The sequence below is a fragment of the Ixodes scapularis genome, unplaced genomic scaffold (genome assembly GCF_016920785.2).
Source record: "Ixodes scapularis isolate PalLabHiFi unplaced genomic scaffold, ASM1692078v2 PGA_scaffold13__105_contigs__length_92229423, whole genome shotgun sequence".
NCBI lineage: Eukaryota > Metazoa > Arthropoda > Arachnida > Ixodida > Ixodidae > Ixodes > Ixodes scapularis.
Window position 1 is genome coordinate 47,714,951 of NW_024609839.1, and position 18,163 is coordinate 47,733,113.

At 43.1% G+C, this 18,163-nt stretch overlaps 1 pseudogene; it reads right to left on the reverse strand.

Moving 5' to 3' along the window:
* Window positions 1-4,932: 4,932 nt before the first annotated feature.
* On the reverse strand, window positions 4,933-5,481 carry LOC120842324 (annotated as a pseudogene).
* Window positions 5,482-18,163: the final 12,682 nt, after the last annotated feature.

Consider the following 18,163-nt stretch of genomic DNA (forward strand, 5'->3'; position numbering starts at 1 on the left):
TATATATATATAGAGAGAGAGAGTTAGTGAGAGAAACAAAAAGCCGCGATTGTTTGAACTTTTTTATATTATTTATATCGGCACTGTTGTTTTATCTTATGATAAATATAAGCTTGTATTCGCCTCAAAAGCCGCCGTAAAAAAAAAAAAAAAGAGTCCGGCTTTTCGCGGAAGTTTACTCATTTTCCCTTTCATGTCATGAATTATGATATAGTAAATGCATCCTAGATTAGCTTCGTGTAATTTTATCAAGCCGTACACTTTTGAAACGCTAAAGGCGTCGTTTTTTACTTCGACGGCAAAATAGTGTAAGAACTACTTCGCATAGCGCATAAAAAATGAGCAAAACTTTTTTTTTCTCTTGATGTCAGAACGAGTATGGAGGTTTGTCGAGTCGATGCCACTACATAAGTTTCATTACATACATCACGTCAACGTTAAAGAAGAGCTAATATATCTAGAAATGCATACAGCCAACTTTAACACGAGATATGAATTTATTACGTTAGAAAACCCGATTTTTATAAAACCCCACGAATAATGTGTCGGTCGCTGTATTCCAATATAGATTCCTTTTACTATCGTGAATTTTGTAATAACGCTGAAACTTAAGAAAGTGCGTTTACTTGCGGCGGCCATATGCATGTTCAAAACGACGTAAATTAAAAGTTATGATTTTTCATTGTGATGGCTAGGTTAGATTGCCTCAAACGTGCACGTTTATAAACCGTTGACACGGGCGGGTCAAGTTTGTCCGCCTTGAAATTGTGTCCCGTTTAACCAGTGAACTACAATCAGTAATTTCACATCCTTAACCAGCGTAACGCAGGAGCAATCTCACAAAGGGCCACTGGCCTCTTTATTAAAATCCGCTGAAGTGTGAATCGAGCGAATGCTCCCCAGTGCAAAAGTCTGCTGGTGCTTGTTGGAATGCTGCGGTGCTTACGCACACGTAATTAAACGCCCCCCCCCCCCCCCCCCCCCCAGCCTCCCTCTTAGGCACGTAAGACACGTATAGTGTTTAGAGGCTCTGGACACACTTTTCTTTATCGTGTTCGAACAATTATATTACTATCTGACACTGATAAGTGAACCAATAAGGAGGCGTCAAGCTGTTTGTGAGTCACACAAAATAAATAAATTTAAATAATAAGCTGGTTCACAAATAAAAATTAGTGCGCAGCGTTTCATGTGTGTTCAGTCAGTGAAAGCGATTCTCCGGGATCGCTTTCGTCGACTGACCGCTTCGCCTCGACGACCGCGTCGAGGCGAAGCGGTCGTCTGCCCCGATTCACTTTGGTGACACGTTGTATAGGCCCGTCCCCCTATTCCCCAAAATAGTTTCGCAACGTTTGACTTGGCCAACTTCGGGCCAATGTGGGGAGATCTGTAAGAGCACACCCCCCCCCCCTTTCCCCCCTTCGTATCGGTGTGTGTTCGAGGGTAGTAGACACACCACGTCAAGCGCGCTAAAGATCCCCGGGCAATCAGTCGCGTACTGCGATCGCTAACTTTCTTATTTGCAGGGGAAACGTCACGCGGCTGTCGGGGCCCACTATATCTGTTTCCCATCAGGTCCGACCGCGGCCAATACCTTCTAGAAAGTGAGGCCAGAACACCCGCTCCGTGACGTCACTGTAGCTAGGCCAGCAAGCGGGGAAAAGCGACAGTCGACTGGGCGCTAGACTTTGCATGTGCCGATGGCGCTGACGTGGGGGCGGCCGGTGGCTTCGATTGGAAATATTGTACGAATGTCATACGTTCGTGCGTGACGACGACGTAATTAATCGAATTACAGCCTTTATAATTGCGAGTCCACACAAAACTCTGAATTTTAGAGTTTACTATTAAGTTAGGCCGAGTGAAAACACGAATGGTGAATATTAGCGACTACACCCTTTCCAGAATTATTTAGCTTTATCTCCCTTATGAAACCAAACCGCTGCTTTAAAATCACAAATATCTTATTTTGAAACGTATGTTTTATGTCCATGTTTACCACAGAACTGGCAAATATATAAAATTATTTTCTGTGCCTAGCACCTGTCGGGTGCTTCCCTGAAAAAAAAGAAATAAAGGAACAGCACGCACTGTGCCGCCCACCACAGGCTGGACGCCCAATTTAGTATTCATTAAAATGAACGAAAATAAGTAACAGTGCTGTACTTAAGGGGTCATTTGCTTTATTTAAACAATTGTACTTTTAAGATAATTAAATAAGCAAATACGACACGATATGGGACTGATCGACTGCGTGTCAGAAGGCCATCACGGAATAAATAAACTTAACAAAATGTATAGGTCGTGTCACGAAACTTGCTTCCCTCTCGGGTTTAAGAATGTCGGTCAACAGAAATGTCGTGATTAACTTTTTGCGAACACTGGCAGTCGCTTTTATGTTCAAGCAAACCTTGCATCCTGCACTAAGGTATCATTTTCCCCTGGCACTCATTGGTAAGAAGGACGTTAGTCGACAACGCTAGGATGAGTCTAAGCACTACTCGAGGTGTGTGCTCCCTCGCACAAGTCTCCAACACCTCGAACTCTGGCAGCGTGGCTATGGCGTCAGACCCCTGACCACTTTTCGTTGATCGCGTAACTGCAAGAACTTAGCCATGTTCTGGGGCGACAAAAGCTTCCGACTGATTGCCTGACGATCTTCAGCGTGCATCACGCAGTTCGTCAATTACACACGAACACGCCCCGATACGAAGGACTCTAATTAATCTCCGCATATTGGCCCGGAGTTCGCACGAAGCTTTTGCTCTCCTGTATTCCGTTACACCTTAAGATGGACCGCGACGGACACAACGAGCCATTCCAGCCAATAGTACGCTTTTATCGTGGCGTCACTACCGCTGCGCGTCGCCCTGTCAATCTCGAAGGTCACGTGAGACTTACACTGCGTTGTATTGATTTCGGGTGACTCCCAAGTCGCGGTAACACCGTTAATACTCTATTCGAAAGACGGTTTGCACGCTTTGGCCGAGTCGTGTTTCTTCCTTGTATAACGGTACTCTACACCCGCCGGCAATATGAAGGTGAACACCATACCTGGTTTCTTGCCTGTTTTACGGCTCCCTAAAGCTATATTAACTCCCAACGTCTCAAATGGTACGTGGCCAAGGGTCTAAACTTTGCGTTCTAGCCCTTTTCTAGAACAAAGCTTGTTCCAAAACTTGCAGGAGCGTCAAAAACAAGACCAGGGCTGTTCACCTTCAAATCGCTTACGGGTGTACAAACTATGTACAAAGTAAACCTGCTTCGAATACGCTTGAGGAGGCTCCGCAGGTGGTAACTCTGTCATCGTGTCCGTTGCGAACGCAGTGCCGTCTGCAGGACGTATGGGCAGTTTGTCCGCCGCCCCTTTGGCGTCCTCTGTGCGCTCCATCGTGAGGGGAAACGAGCTGCGGCGGGGACAGAGTGGCCGTGGAAACAATTTCGGGGAATGGGTCGACGGGCCAACGACGTGTCACCAACGTGAATCGATCGAGGGAGACGACCGCTTCGCCTCAATGCGTCCATCTTCGGCTCTGTTTTGCCGGCTGACAAATTTGCAGCCGAGATCCCCCGTGGGAGTGCTTCCACCGAACAAACATGGAACGTTACGCCCTGTCCTTTATTTGTAAAACAGCTCAGTCTTTACAGCGTCTCTAAACGCTATATGCGTCTCAAAAAGGAGGAGGAAGTAGAGGGTAAAAAGAAAAAAAAAAGGGGGGGGGGGGGGGGGGGGGGGGAGACATTGTGGTTATATCAGCGTAAGCACGCAGCACGGAAACAGGCACGAGCAAACGTTTGCAATAGGGGGCAATCGCTCAATTCGCACTCCAGCGGCTTTTTGATAAACAGGCCCGGCGGCCATTTGTGAGATTGCCCCCGCGTGATGTTCGTTAAGAATCCGAATCTAATGCCTGTATAGTTCGCCGTAATTTTTAATATACGTCGGTTCGAACACGCATGTGGCTGCCACAGTTAAAGGCAATATCTTAGGTTTTCGCGTAATCACAAAACTCCGAATAGTAAAAGAAATTTCGATTGGAATGCAACGACCGACACATTACTTGCGACGTTTGGTGGAAAAAAAAATTTTTTTTTCGAACGTGATACATGGATATTTCGTGTAAAATTTTGTTTCATACATTTCTAGGCAAATTAGCCCTTTTTTAACGTTGGCGCGATAAACGTTAGAAAAGTATTGTAGTGTCATCAGCCTTGACAGCTCGTTGGCACCACTTGTCACATCGTTGTCACACCAAGAAAGAAAAAGGTTTTTTTTTCGCGTTATTCAAGAGCTGCACGATGTAGTTCTTAAAATATATGGTTGCCAAAGTAAAAATAAAAACAAAAAAAAAGCGATGCCATTGGCGTTCGAAACATGTATCGATCTAGTCATATAAAGCTAATCTACAGGATGGAAACTAACGCTTTAATTGTACTCGAGACGGCTCGCTAAAATCGGTTTTTCAACGTGTCGCGCTGAGATTTACTACAGAGCTGTAACCACGTGATGGAAGCGTGGAATGAAAATATCAACGGATGAGCTTACCTTGTTAAAAAAAGAAAAGAAAAACCTGTTTCGGATTATTTGCCGCGCCAATCGCACACGACCTCATGACTGGGCTCGCTTAGTTAAATCTGCCGCCGACAGCGTCAAGCGCACCGGCTCCGAGCTTAGCAAACGAACTTCCGGAACTTTTATTGCTATTTATTTCTGAATACTGCTCACCCCAAATACGGGGCTGTAACAGGTGTGGGGTATAGAAGAGCTCTGAAACATAAAACATCAGGACTACAATACAGTACACATTCAGCGACATTCACTTAAAATAAAGGGGCTGAAATAGCACAAACATTCAATATATTACCTAGCACTGAACAAAATGAATTCTCTGCATTAGAAATCTACTACTCCGCAAAAATGTTTAACTACTATTTATCATTCCAAATCAGTCATTTTCAAAAAGGCGCTCTCAAAATCATCCAAACAGTCCAATGACAAAATATTTTGTGGGAGATCATTCCAGTCTTTTACAGTTCTAGAGAAAAAAGAAAACCTATAAGCGTCAATATAACATTTGGGCACTTCAAACTGATTAGTGCTAACGTATCCGAGTTCTCTCGATGCGCGATGTGTTAATCTAGAATCCGGGTTAATGTTATACAGGTAATGAGAAAACGTAAAAAAAAACTTTAGTCGAGCAATTTTTCGACGGACGGAAAGTAACAGGAGATTGAGGCTGTTCAGCATATCTGTGACAGAATCAAGTCGCTTGTATTTGGATAGAATATCGCACCGCCTTCTCTGAACTTTTTCGAGTTTACCAATTTGATTTTTTCTATAGGGGTCCCATGCCGATGCAGCGTACTCAAAGGTAAGCCTAATATACGTTGTGTAGGCCATTAACTTAACTTTAGGCGGAGCACTGTTCAGGTTCCGTCTTAAAAAGCAACGCTTTTTCATTGCTTTGTGACATATTTCATTTATGTGTTTACTCCAACTTAAGTCTTTAGAAAGTGTCACACCCAAATATTTAAAACTATCAACTTCAACCAAAGGACTCCCATCACGCTCGTAAGTATAAGAAAGAACATTCTTAGTTTTGTTAGTTATTCCTGCAAACACAGTTTTTTGTGTATTAATTGTCATCTTCCATTTTGAGCAACAATCCTGAATAGACCCAACAGATGCACTGCGCTGGTCGTCTTTCTCCGCGATTTTTGAATATACCAGACAATCATCCGCAAATAGCCGCACAGTAACCCCTTGGTTTATTTCCGCCACGATATCATTAACGTAAATTAAAAATAATACTGGCCCGAGTACTGACCCCTGGGGGACGCCCGAGGACACTTCAGATACAGTTGAGCAGTCACCGTTCACCTCTACATACTGCACCCGATTAGATAAATACGCCCTGATCCAGAATATCACGCTATGATTTACACCATGCAAAGAAAGTTTATGAAGTAGTTCAGTGTGTGGTACTCTATCAAACGCCTTAGAAGGTCAAGGCATATCGCATCAATCTGTCCTCTCTCATTAGAAGAAGCGCCAAAATCGTCAAATGTTTCTATGAGTTGCGTGACCGTCGATAGTTTCTGGCGAAACCCATGTTCGTTAGAATGAAAAATGTTGGAGGAGGATTCAAAATACTTGTGCATAATGCTTTAGAAATATTATGCTCAAATAATTTGCATACTATGCACGATAAAGATACGGGGCGGTAGTTTTCAATATTATGCTTACTTCCTTTTTTAAGAATTGGTACGACCCTCGCACTGCGCCAAGAGGAAAGTACATGGTGTTGTTTTAGTGATGTTTGAAAAATAATGGTAAGATATTTTAAAACCCATTCTGCATATCTTTTTAAGAACTCGTTGGGTATTTTGTCTGGCCCGGTTGACTTCCTTACGCCTAAGTTTAATAATAATGAAAAGACTCCCTCTTCGGTGATTATAATATCCCCCATAGTACTACTTGTCGCATTGAAGCTCAAGTCCTCTTGTGAGAGCCGAGGGTGAAAGACGAGGCAGAGGGCACGTGACAGGCGGTTGGCGGAGAAGACACGAGCTTGCGCGAGACAGTGCGAGCTGAGCGAGGCTGAAGCTGGACAAAACGTTGGAGCCGGGCTGTCTGGCCTGGCCCAAGGGGAACCCCGGAACGGTCCACCAGCGAGGTTCGAAGTCCGGACCGGTGGAAACGGCGAGCCCTGGACATCTGACGTGGGCTATGACGATCCCGGGGTGGTTTCGCAGCAAGACTCGCGCATTGATAGCCCGGGACAGCCAGCCTACGCAGCGCTGGCGTGGAAAGGACGATCCGCAGGCCCGGACACGGACTCAATCAATCAATCAATCAATCAATCCTTTATTTCACATCAGAAACTGATGTAGGCTGCAGGGGCAAAAAGTCAAAAGTTTGACTTGACAAGGCCTCTGCAGCCTTACAATTGGCACACGGCGACATACTACACATGAAGTAATAACATTAAGTTTTCAGCTTTTAACATTAAGCAAAAAATAAATAAATAAATAAATAAAAAAGAACCAGAAGAACAGCATAAGTTAAACACGCCATCAAAGATAACAAAACAAAATCATATATATATATATATATATATATATATATATATATACATATATATATATATATATATATATATATATATATATATATATACACACATATACATACGCATATGCATACATATATATACATACATACATACATACGCATACATACACACACATATATACACACATATATATAAGGCACATAGCATATTTAGGTACATGACAGGACTAAAAATAATAATCGTACTACCTCAAGGATAACTGAAACATACAGAACACACGACCCCACTATACAAGCGAAATTTTAATGCAGGAAAAAATTTCTAATTGTACTAAGATTCAGTCTCTCGATATTTGTTAAATTATGCTTCTAAAGTTTATTTAGAATAAATGGAAGATTATACCTTAGCATTTGGAAACCGTAATTTGTAGGATTTGTTGGTATTTTCCAATGCTCCCCCTCACGAACGTCATATACCCGGATATTTGGTGTTAGGTTTGAAATATGTCCAAGGAAAGGCTCGTTAGAACGGAGGGCTGATCTATATCGTGTTAGTAGAGTATACTCATATAGGTTAGGGACAGTTATTAGACGTAGGTTTTTAAATAATGGAGGTGCTTGTGTATCGAAAGGAACATTGAGTGTTGTGCGAACAGCCTTTTTTTCAAGAAGGTGTAATTTGTTAGCATTTGACAGAGATGTGGTACACCACACTAAATTACAGTAGTTCAGATGGGGTAAAAAAAGAGCCCTGTATATAAGCATTTTTATGTGACGAGGCAATACATTTCTCAATTGACATAATTTCCAGGCACTCTTGATAGTTTTTTTAACAACATTATTAACATGATAATCCCAAGACATCTGTTCATTAAAATACACTCCGAGTGTTTTGACGTTCGGCACCATTTCTATGACAGAGGGGCCCAAGATGATATTAAAAGAAAAAGAAACATGTCTATTCTTGGGTTTAAAAAGGACAGCCTTGCTTTTGCTCGTGTTGATTATTAGTGAGTTAACTTCACTCCAATCATACAGCTTCTCTAGTGAGGCATTCGTTTCTTTAACAAGGTCTTCTATCTCTGTACCTGAAAACAATAGACTGGTATCATCGGCATAAATGATGAAGGATGGGGCTTTGCTGATATTAACAATATCGTTTATGTATAGATTAAATAACAAAGGACCTAAAATGCTACCTTGCGGTACTCCAGCTCTAATGGGTAGGACAGAAGAACTCTGACCATTTATTACTACATATTGCTGGCGAAATTTAAAGTACGATTGTAAAAGGTTTAAAGGTACGCCGCGAATTCCATAGCATTCGAGCTTTTTTATTAGGGTAGTATGGTCAATACGGTCGAACGCCTTCAAAAAATCAATGAAGACGCCTAAAGTTAACTTTTTTTCTTCAAACGACTTTAAAATTAACTCCTTCTGCTCTAGCAAGGCGAACTCCGTTGATCGACCTCTGCGAAAGCCGTACTGTGAGTCAGAAATTAATGAAAATTAATTTCTGACTCACAGTCAGAAATTAATGAAAATTAATTTCTGACTGCGAGCTCTGATCGACGGGCGACAACAAGGGTCGGCGTGCCCGGACTGTCGGCTCTCGACGACAGGCAACCGCGAGGTACAGTAAACCCATTCGCCGTCTTCTCGTTGCAATGTGTAACTCCCTGGGTGACGGGCGAAGCGCATACCGATCGGGCGGCGATTATTAGTAGAGGGACCTCCGTAAAGAACACCACACACTGTAGCACCATCTGTATTAACAAACACATTATAGAAAAAGTTATTAAACCTATCGGCGATATCTTTAGAATAGGTCACAATTTCATTGTTTTCAATTATACATTCTAATCGTTCTTTCCGAGGTTTTAACTGACGCCAAAATCTGTCGGGTGCATTTCTCATAAAATTCAGTAGGGATTCAGAAAAATAACGTCCCTTCGCTGAACTCAGCTTTTGCTTTAAAAGACACGAAAGTTCTAGCAACTCTTCCTCGTTTTCATTTCTTTTACGACGTTTGCGTTTTATTTTACGCTTGAGTTGTGCGATCTCTCGGGTTACCCATGGATTCGATTTTTTTTATTGATTTCTTCCGTTTGGGTATAAAATGTTCTAAGCAATAGCTGACAATGCGTTTAAATTCAGCCCATAAAAAATTCACGTCACTTCTACGATCGAAAGCTGACAATTGAGAAAATGACAGATCGAGGTAATTTAGCTCACTTTCGTCATTCGCTTTAGAAAAATTAGGCACTCGGATAGAACACTTTGTTTGTTTGCAAATTTTAGCAGTTTTGAAACATGAAAATACTAATTTATGATCAGAGATACCCTCGTAAACAGACACTTCATACTCGAGTAAATGACTACTTACAAAAACAAATCTAACAACGAGCAGCTGTTTCCAACTTCACGAGTGAAAATCGTAACAACTTGCGTGAGACAATTTTCAAACGTAATATCGAGAAGTACGCTATTAATTACACCTACATGTCCTGCATCAAGTTCATCCCAATCAATTCCAGGCCCAGCAATGATTAGCCTAGTTCCGAGTCTAATGTTAGTCCTAAGGTAATCATGCAGTGCTTCCAGGACTAAATTAGGACCATCCCGAGGCCTATCAAATGCACAAACGACGTAGTGTGTATTATAAAAGTTCATTTTGCACCATATACGTTCAAGTTACTGATTGTCTTTCATTACTACATAGTCGATATTATTTTTAAGAATCAATGCTACGCCGCCTCCTCTCTTCTTTCTATCTTTTGTTACCACCTTATACCCCGGTGGCAGTAACTCTCCATCACTTATTTCTGGGTGTAACCATGTTTCTGTTACTACGACAACATGGGGGTTATAAAGAATTAGTACCTGCTCGAGTTCAATGACTTTATTTGCTAAACTACGCGCGTTCAAATTTATGACACATACTTCCGCGGTTTTTTCTTCAGCGAGTCACCCTTCATTATTACCGGATCTATTCCTTTTAAGTTTAACGCGGCAGTCATCATCGTCATGCCACGAGTCATCGTTTATCCTCATCTTATCTCCAACGAGCTTTACCCGGGCGCCATCATCGCTCTCTGCTCTCTCACTTTCCCCGAGCATCTTTCGTATGGTTAGCGTGGTCCGTGAAAAGTCGTCTGAAATAGATATTCTTGAGCCTTTCAATTTTTCGCAGTTGCGAAAGATTTATATTTTTTCATTGAAGTCTGCAAAGTTCATGATTACTGGCCGAATTTTGTTGGGTTGCTTCCGTCCAATTCTGTGCGTTCGCACGATCGACTTTACTGTAACTCCAAGGCGGTTTTGGAAAACATTTGCAACGACTTTCGATTTAAAATCTTCGTTTTTTTCGTCTTTGTTCTCGGCAATATCAAAGTTTACCAAGTTGTTTCTTTGATTATAATCTTCTAGGTCGACAAGTTTTTTCCTGTTGGGTTTGAATGGTCGCATTCAACTTTTTGACGGTATCTTCAAGACCACTGACTTCGGCGTCACTGTTCTTGACAGAAGTTTCAAGTTGTTTAATGTTTCTTTGAGATCGTCCATTCTTTTATGGAAGCTATTTTTTTTTTTATTTCTTTAATGTCAACGCTTATTCTTTTTTGGGTTTCTAGCATTTCGGACATCATTTTTTCAGTCCTTGTTTCTGGGCCCGGGTTCAGCTCGACATCACCTGACAGGAGGAGCACCGTCATTTCACAGCAATGCAAGACGCAACCGTAAAACACTTTGGGGCACGGCAGGACAATGAGGTACCGATTATCACTTCTACAAGTTGAGTATGTTTCAGTACCAACTTGGAATGGTAAATAACAGTGGCATATCAACCGACGTGATCCTTGCAAAGTTGCCGTGCCCACTCACTGTATCGGCGCGCACGACGCTAAACTGCCTCAGAAGCGTTAGTTTACATGCTATATAGTATACCAGGGTACTCAATAAATTCAGAACAAATTATCTTCTTGGCTGCAATCTTACTGGCTGCGAAACGATCAGAAGACGATAGGCTCGCCCCGCTCGGCGTTTCTTAAGTTGTCTGTAACTATAGGATTGTAGACCATTTTCAAAAGTCCGCTCCAAAGACATGTCCGCCATTGCTCGAACACGCACTCTGAGCACGTATTGGACCCGAGGCCTGCGTCAGCGTTCGGCGTGAACTCGGCTCAGCTAAAATCGAGAGCGAGTGTGACGTCATCCTTCGGCGAGGACTCGGATCCAATCTCGCGCTTGGTGTCCAAGCAATAGCGAATACCAATGTTGCTCGATGTACTTGTGAAAATTGTCTATTAGGGAGTTTTAGGGAACCGTTTTTTACACATCCCATACGGTACGAACGGCGCACATGAGAGTCTTCTGTAGCAGCGCATGCGCAGTTCGTACCGGAGGGCACATTGTACCGTATGGGACGTGCAAAAACGGTTCCCTAAAACTCCCTATTGCCTCGCTTTGATGACCGCATCATCGACAGACAAGAAGCGTTTGCTTCTGAGCTTTGCATACCAGTCGTACGGGGCTCGGGGCCTTGGCGTCGTTAGCGTACAGATAGTAATGACCTGCGCCACGACCAGCTGTCGGATTTGTGCATAGCGTGCTCCACCGTAGGATAACAAAGACGTATGGTGTGAGAAATGCAACCGGGCGATCGACCGGGCTTCGTAGTTTGCGAAACGACGCCCAGAGCAATTCGAAGCAACGGATAGGGCGCAGTGGCGTGCGTGGGCGAAGTTGGTTAGCAAAAGCACGTTGCCGGCCGTGATACAGTGCTAACTAACCAATTACGCATGGTCTGGTTAGAAAGCAGTAAACGTGTGATGCACGTTTTTTTTTTTTAGAAATCTTTGTTTCTAAAGGTTTTGAATGTTCTGGGCGCTTCTCACAATAGCAGCATTAAGTCAGCGCTCCGCAACACGCATCTCTAAAACTAGTGACTATAACAGTGAACTAAGTGGACTTTGTCTTAGTAAATACAGCGAGGAAAGGATACAGGGTTCGAGATCGTAAATGAAACCCGCGGTATTTCGGCCTACGTAACTAAAGTACACGTCATGGAAAGCTAAACATTTGTGTGAATGTGACGCTATAGCATAGAATGCGAAGGTTTGAGATTTGGGTGTTATCAGGACTAAAGTCACCGGATCCTCGCAGAGTAGCGCCCAACTTCTCCGTATGGCCGCCATATTGGTTTATGAAGTGATCAGTTTCTTCTTCACCTCTCCATTCTTGGTGAACCCATCCAAATTCCCGGCGACAGGTTGCTTTCTAAAGACATTTCCTGAGTAGCAAGATTTTGTTATACACACACCCGCGAAACCAGCGCTCAACTTCGCACCCTGTCACCACATACGGCGTTGGTGCTTGACAGCCTTGAAAAATAATTGTCCTGTCTTGAAATACGCAAGAGCAACAATATCGTTGTAAATAAATCTGTGGAGATAAGAATGATTGATGAGTTGATTTCATGCACAGTGCGAAATACGCTTATACTGTCACGAATGACAGACGAAGATAGAAGAGAAAACGAAATGAACGAAAATATGTTACGGGGGAGCTTGTGCCAGAAGCATAAAAAGAAGGGACGTCGAGAAAGCAGCAGCGAGCGTTGACGGCGGCAGCAGCAAGCGACGGTACGTCGGCGTAACAGCTGGTTATTGCGAGACAGAATGAGTGAATAAATCGGCAATAAGGCGCTCGGCTCTTTGTCTGCTATGCTCGTCATCTCAAATATCCGACCTAGAATGTTCGGGAAAGAGCTAGGTCGAGGCTGACTAGACAAGGTCATTTTGGGCTTCTTATCGTTTACGCTGGGGGTAAGAGTGTACGCGTATCTTCTAGATGAACGGAGAAGCGTATCTTCTCGATCATGCACGCGGCAGTACTGGCGAGGAAGGCCTTCACTACGATTATGCTCCATAGCGATCTTAGCACGACTGTTTCAGAACGACCCTTTCGAAGCTTCGGCGATTTGAATGGACCGAAGTGGCGACTGCCACGGCAACTAAGACCGATCAGCGAATTACATTCTGCGAGGTTCGGTAGTCTGTATGGTAGTATTTGTTTGTGTCCCGGTACCAGGCAAAGAATGCAATGGCGCTACTTTCCCGGGATCGAGTGACTTTCACTCGAATAAAAAGACAACAAAAGATACGAAATTTCTTCGTAAGTCTAAGTACACGTGGCCTAATATTCATCAATCAAAAAGAAAAAAAAATATGAAGAGGTTGGCACCGGTAGCACTTATGTCAATTAAAATAACAATTGAAAGCAAAAATACAATCTTGTTCTCTTTCACCCTGTAAATTTTTTCTTTTCTTTTATAGAAATAAATGCCATGGGCGCCCACGACGGTATTTCTCGATCTATACGGTATTAGCGCACACGCAGAGAGAAAAGAGAACATAAAGGCAAAAGGCGCTACTCTTTCCTGTGCCTCCTCTCTTCTCTCTACGTGTGCGCTAATACCGTTTAGAAGTTTAAATACAAACTAGCCCAATTATCAAGCCTTTTACATTCCTCAGTTTGACGAAGATTAGACCTAAGTGGGCGTCTGCTTATAAAGAATTTTTCTTTGTTTTTTTTTTTCAATTTTCGTTTGGATAACGCCCTGTTCGGCAACTTTCGCATTCTATCACTTTCGCTATAGTTTTATATTTACACAAATTTTGAGCTTCCTGATATACTTTATTTACGTCGGCCGAAAATCCAGATTTTAACTTTTTTTCTCGAACACTATGTTGCCGTTATGTTTTTGGTTGCGGCCAACTTCCTTCCAGTGTTTATTAATCAATAGATTTCCTCCAACACTTCCAGAGCGCGAGTCATTTAAGTCGGTTCTGTGCATTTCATAATATACAAAACTGCTTGTAAAGGAGCACCCAATATGTGGTTATGTTCTTCTTGTTGTTTTATTCGCCTTTTTGTGATCTAGGTTTTAGCAATTTCCGGCCGCTCACTTAATCTCACTCCGCCTAGTCTTCCAAAATCGCAAGTTAATTATGCTATAGCGCGCGCACTCTTCTAAGCTTTTAATTAAAGGTTACGGTTCGCGTTCCTACTTGCTTCGACAACATCGTCGCTGAACATAAGAACATAAAAAGAAATCGCCTCAAGCACTCCGATCCTATAGCACACTCTAAAGTGGGAGAAGTTCGACGCCTAGCTGTCGGTAAGCGTCCAGAACATACACTCGCTGGTCTTGCTCGTCATCTCAAACTTGCTAACCAAGAGCAGCATGCAAGGTTCACGAATTGCAGCCCGCTAAAATGAAGCCTCTTCAATTAATTCATCGCTTTTCAGCAAGTCTCTCTTACAAAACGAAGGAACGTTAGATTTAGAAGGTTTCTATGGCAGTCAGTCGGTGCAGCAAAGTCTGAACTTTGGTAAGCAGCTTAAAACGCGGCCACAAACGATAAAGAATAGGTTGTGCGTACCTTTTTGAGAGCTGATTTTTATTCCGTTTATTAAGTCATTAGATGGAATGCACGGTGTAAGCTACATGTTCATAACATGCCCGTTTGAAAATAGAAAGGAACCGAAACTTGGGGTTGTCAAAATGCAACTGCAAAAGAAAATGTCGTTCGTAAATTCTAACGGGCGTGGATGTCTGCGAGTCACACCGCTTCAAAGTTAAAAAAGTTTCTAGATTAAAGCTGCAGTCAATCCGTCTTACAAACTACAAGTTTAGGGTTAGCATGGTTACCTGTCGAGGTGTATTGCGGCAGAAGGTACTTATAAAACGTCTTTCTTTTACACTCTAATCTGCTTCGTCATACGCATTACTTGTTGCTGCTCCAAGAAGAACTGAGAACAGTATAGTAATATTTAGGACGTTGTGAGTCCAATTCCGACCATCACAGAAGTTTCTGGTTTGAACTCAATGTTAGTCAGTATTTGATTCTATGTAAAAACTTGTACAAACTTTTTCACGAGTAGACCATGTAGAACTGGATTTACGCCCTTCATATAGACAGGACATCGACAAACGACTGTATATTTCATTGTTTTGATTGCTTTCTCGCCGCCATGCAGCCGACGGGTATTATGAGCGAATGAAATGGTACCACTTTCGCTCGTTCATGTTGCCAGTCTCAGAGATGACCTTTTTATTGCAATATTGGTTTCATGTGTTTGGTGTTTTATTCTAGATACCATTACTATTGGCTTACGCTTACTTAAATGGTTAAGGTATCCACAAGAGCAATCTATTCTTTATACGTAATTTTGACGTTTGTCTCAAATTTATACTTGAACCTCAAGATTCAAGGAGAATGCTCGGAAAGGTGATATTGTGGGTATAAAGGGGTCAGGACACACCAACAATAATATATGAGATAACTCTACTGCTAGGACCCATTGCATATTCCTATGTTTATGTTGAATTTGGTTTGAAAATGTTGGATACAGTTTGTGGATAAATCGAGCTATGCGCGGGACCCCGGATACACCACATTCGGGAAGGCCACTACCCTACCAGACTACATTCGGTATCACATGTCATCTATCGCGCATACCTATAAAAACGTAAACAGATTTCAAGCACAAGCAGTAGTTCCTGTCCAGGAGAAGCAGCCACATATCACCATCGACGCATTTCTGTGGTGCACGGAGCTCCAAGAGGTAGTGACGCTACGCGCAGACTGCAATACACGAACAAGAAGACATCAGGCCGCCGGCTACGAAGGACTTCTCTTTTATCGCGCATCTACGCAAAGAATATCCAGATGACCTCCCTCCCGCCCCCCCGCCCCCCCTTATGATACTGGGAGGCGCTCTCAATACACACTTCGAAGACAGGACGACAGGCGGACAGGAAAGGGGAGCTACAGAACTGTACGACATCACAGAGCAGGCATAAGTTACCCTACAAAACGATTTCAGCAGAGCAACGAAGTATGCAGTGGCAACCGAACGGAAAGACTTTATCATCGTCGTGACGATGTCCCTCAAATACCGCACACGGACTACCGTGGACCTTCTAGACAACGCCTGCGTAAGCGACTATTTCCCCACCGTCACAGAGCTGGATATCGGAGCCAAGAGCAGGCAAAGAATGAAACAGACCAAAACAATAAACTGGGGTAACTTCTGGAAGAACATCGAAGAACAGAAAAAAAACTTCGAGCCTCAGTACGTTACAGCCTTTCAGACGACAGAGGCCAAGATAAATAGCCACAGACGAACGCCAAGTGGACAAAGACACCCCGACCGCCGGTTCAAACTGCGCATGTGCGGGTATTCTGCGGCAGTACATGAGCAGCTCGTACCGGAGAGCCGATCGTACCGTATCGGATGTTGCGAAAACGGTTCTTTAAAACTCTCTAATGACGGACGAGAGCCTGTATTACAAAGAGCCTCAACTACTCGATCGGGGCCAGGTGTTATACGGGCCGTATTTTGCGATACTAGCCGCGAGCAGACTTGTACCGTACGCATCACAAGTAATCAAATTACTTGTAATCGATTACCTTTGGGAGTAAGTTTGTAATCAGTTCATTACTTTTATTAGGCAGTAATCAGAAGAGTAATTTGATTACATTTTGAAGTAATAAAATTACTTGTAACCGTTACAATTTGTCCACGGGACCCCCCCCCCCCCCCCCCCGGGCATACGCCTTTTTTTTTATGAAATGACAAAAATAAAATTTGCTTTTTTTTTTTCGAACGGAAAAAAGAAAGATTTTTGCGGAGCTGTAGGGTACGAGGTCAATCTCTTTCTATGTACAGTTTCTGTGAAATGTCCTTTTTTTTTTTTAGCTTGGATTGGGGGTGGGAAGCCTTAGGGAAGCCACAGCGCGTGACAAAGGCCATTCAGGGCGAAGTTTGGGGAAGCAGAATGTAGCTTTGTGAGTCCTTCGTTCAAACTAGCCCCCTCACGCACACACACACATAGAAATAAAAAAAAAATCCTGCTTAGGGTACCTACTCGCGGCCTGTAGGAGAACCAGAACCGAAGAATGCATAAAGCGGATGCAAAATATAACAAAGGCAGTTGAAATATTTTCCCATTTCCCTGTCGTGGTCTTTGTGGCAAGCAATGTTTCGAGTTGAGAAGTGGTCGGGGCGATCTCTTCCGCTAATGGATACTACACATGATCCGTTTCAAATCCTGGAGCTGCTGCTCTTTTGTATAACATGCGAGCTCATCCACATGTGGACAATAAAATGAGCGACGCAAACTTTGAGCGACAACCCTTGCTCAAGCTTAACAAGATCTAGAACCCCCTCCGCCCCTCCCCCCCCCCCTCCCCCCCACACACACACTGGCGAACGCCCAAATCATTAAACGCCTTCAAGCGAATTCTATGCTTGTGTCCGCATTGTGAACGTGCAACGACCACGAAGAAGGAGCCAGTTTTTCTTCTTCAATAATTGTGCAAATGTGAAATATAGGTTGGAAGTAGTTCATTGGTACGAGCGCTAAAGATGTGTCTTCACACAATAAAGTAATCGGAAAAGTAACGATTACTTCTTTAAGTAATGTCCAATTACTTTTGCCGTCGAGTAATCAAGTAATCTAATCGAATACTTTTTAGCCAAGAGTAATAGTAATAGTAATCGATTACTTTTTTTTGTGACGTGTACAAGACTGGCCGCGAGGATGTGACGGAAGCGCGTATCGTCTGCAAACACCTCCGCCTTTCCTCCTGCTTTCCTCCACACCACGCGAAAACGCAGCTCATGCGCACTTCCGACCGATCGCCGCAGGAAGTGTCCGCCATTAAACTTGCAAAAGCTCCCCATGGTTCGAGACGGACCCTCTTTTCAATCTAGGTTCTCTAGAGAACAGACTGGCACACTAGCGTCATCTGTCGGATAGCCGTGTGACACCTTCGATCTGCGTATATGATATAAGGCTTTCGACCGTGTTTCGCACGTCAATCTTCTGAAAAACCTCAAACATATTATGGGGGAGGAACCGAGAATTAAGTGGATAAAAAAGTATTTAGAGAAATCGTTTTCAGTTTGTTTATTACGAAGGACAGGTTTCAAAAACCAGTTGCAGTGCAGTCTGGAGTTCCACAGGGCTCTGACCTAGCCCCACTATTATTTCTTCTGTTCATAAATGGCATGACT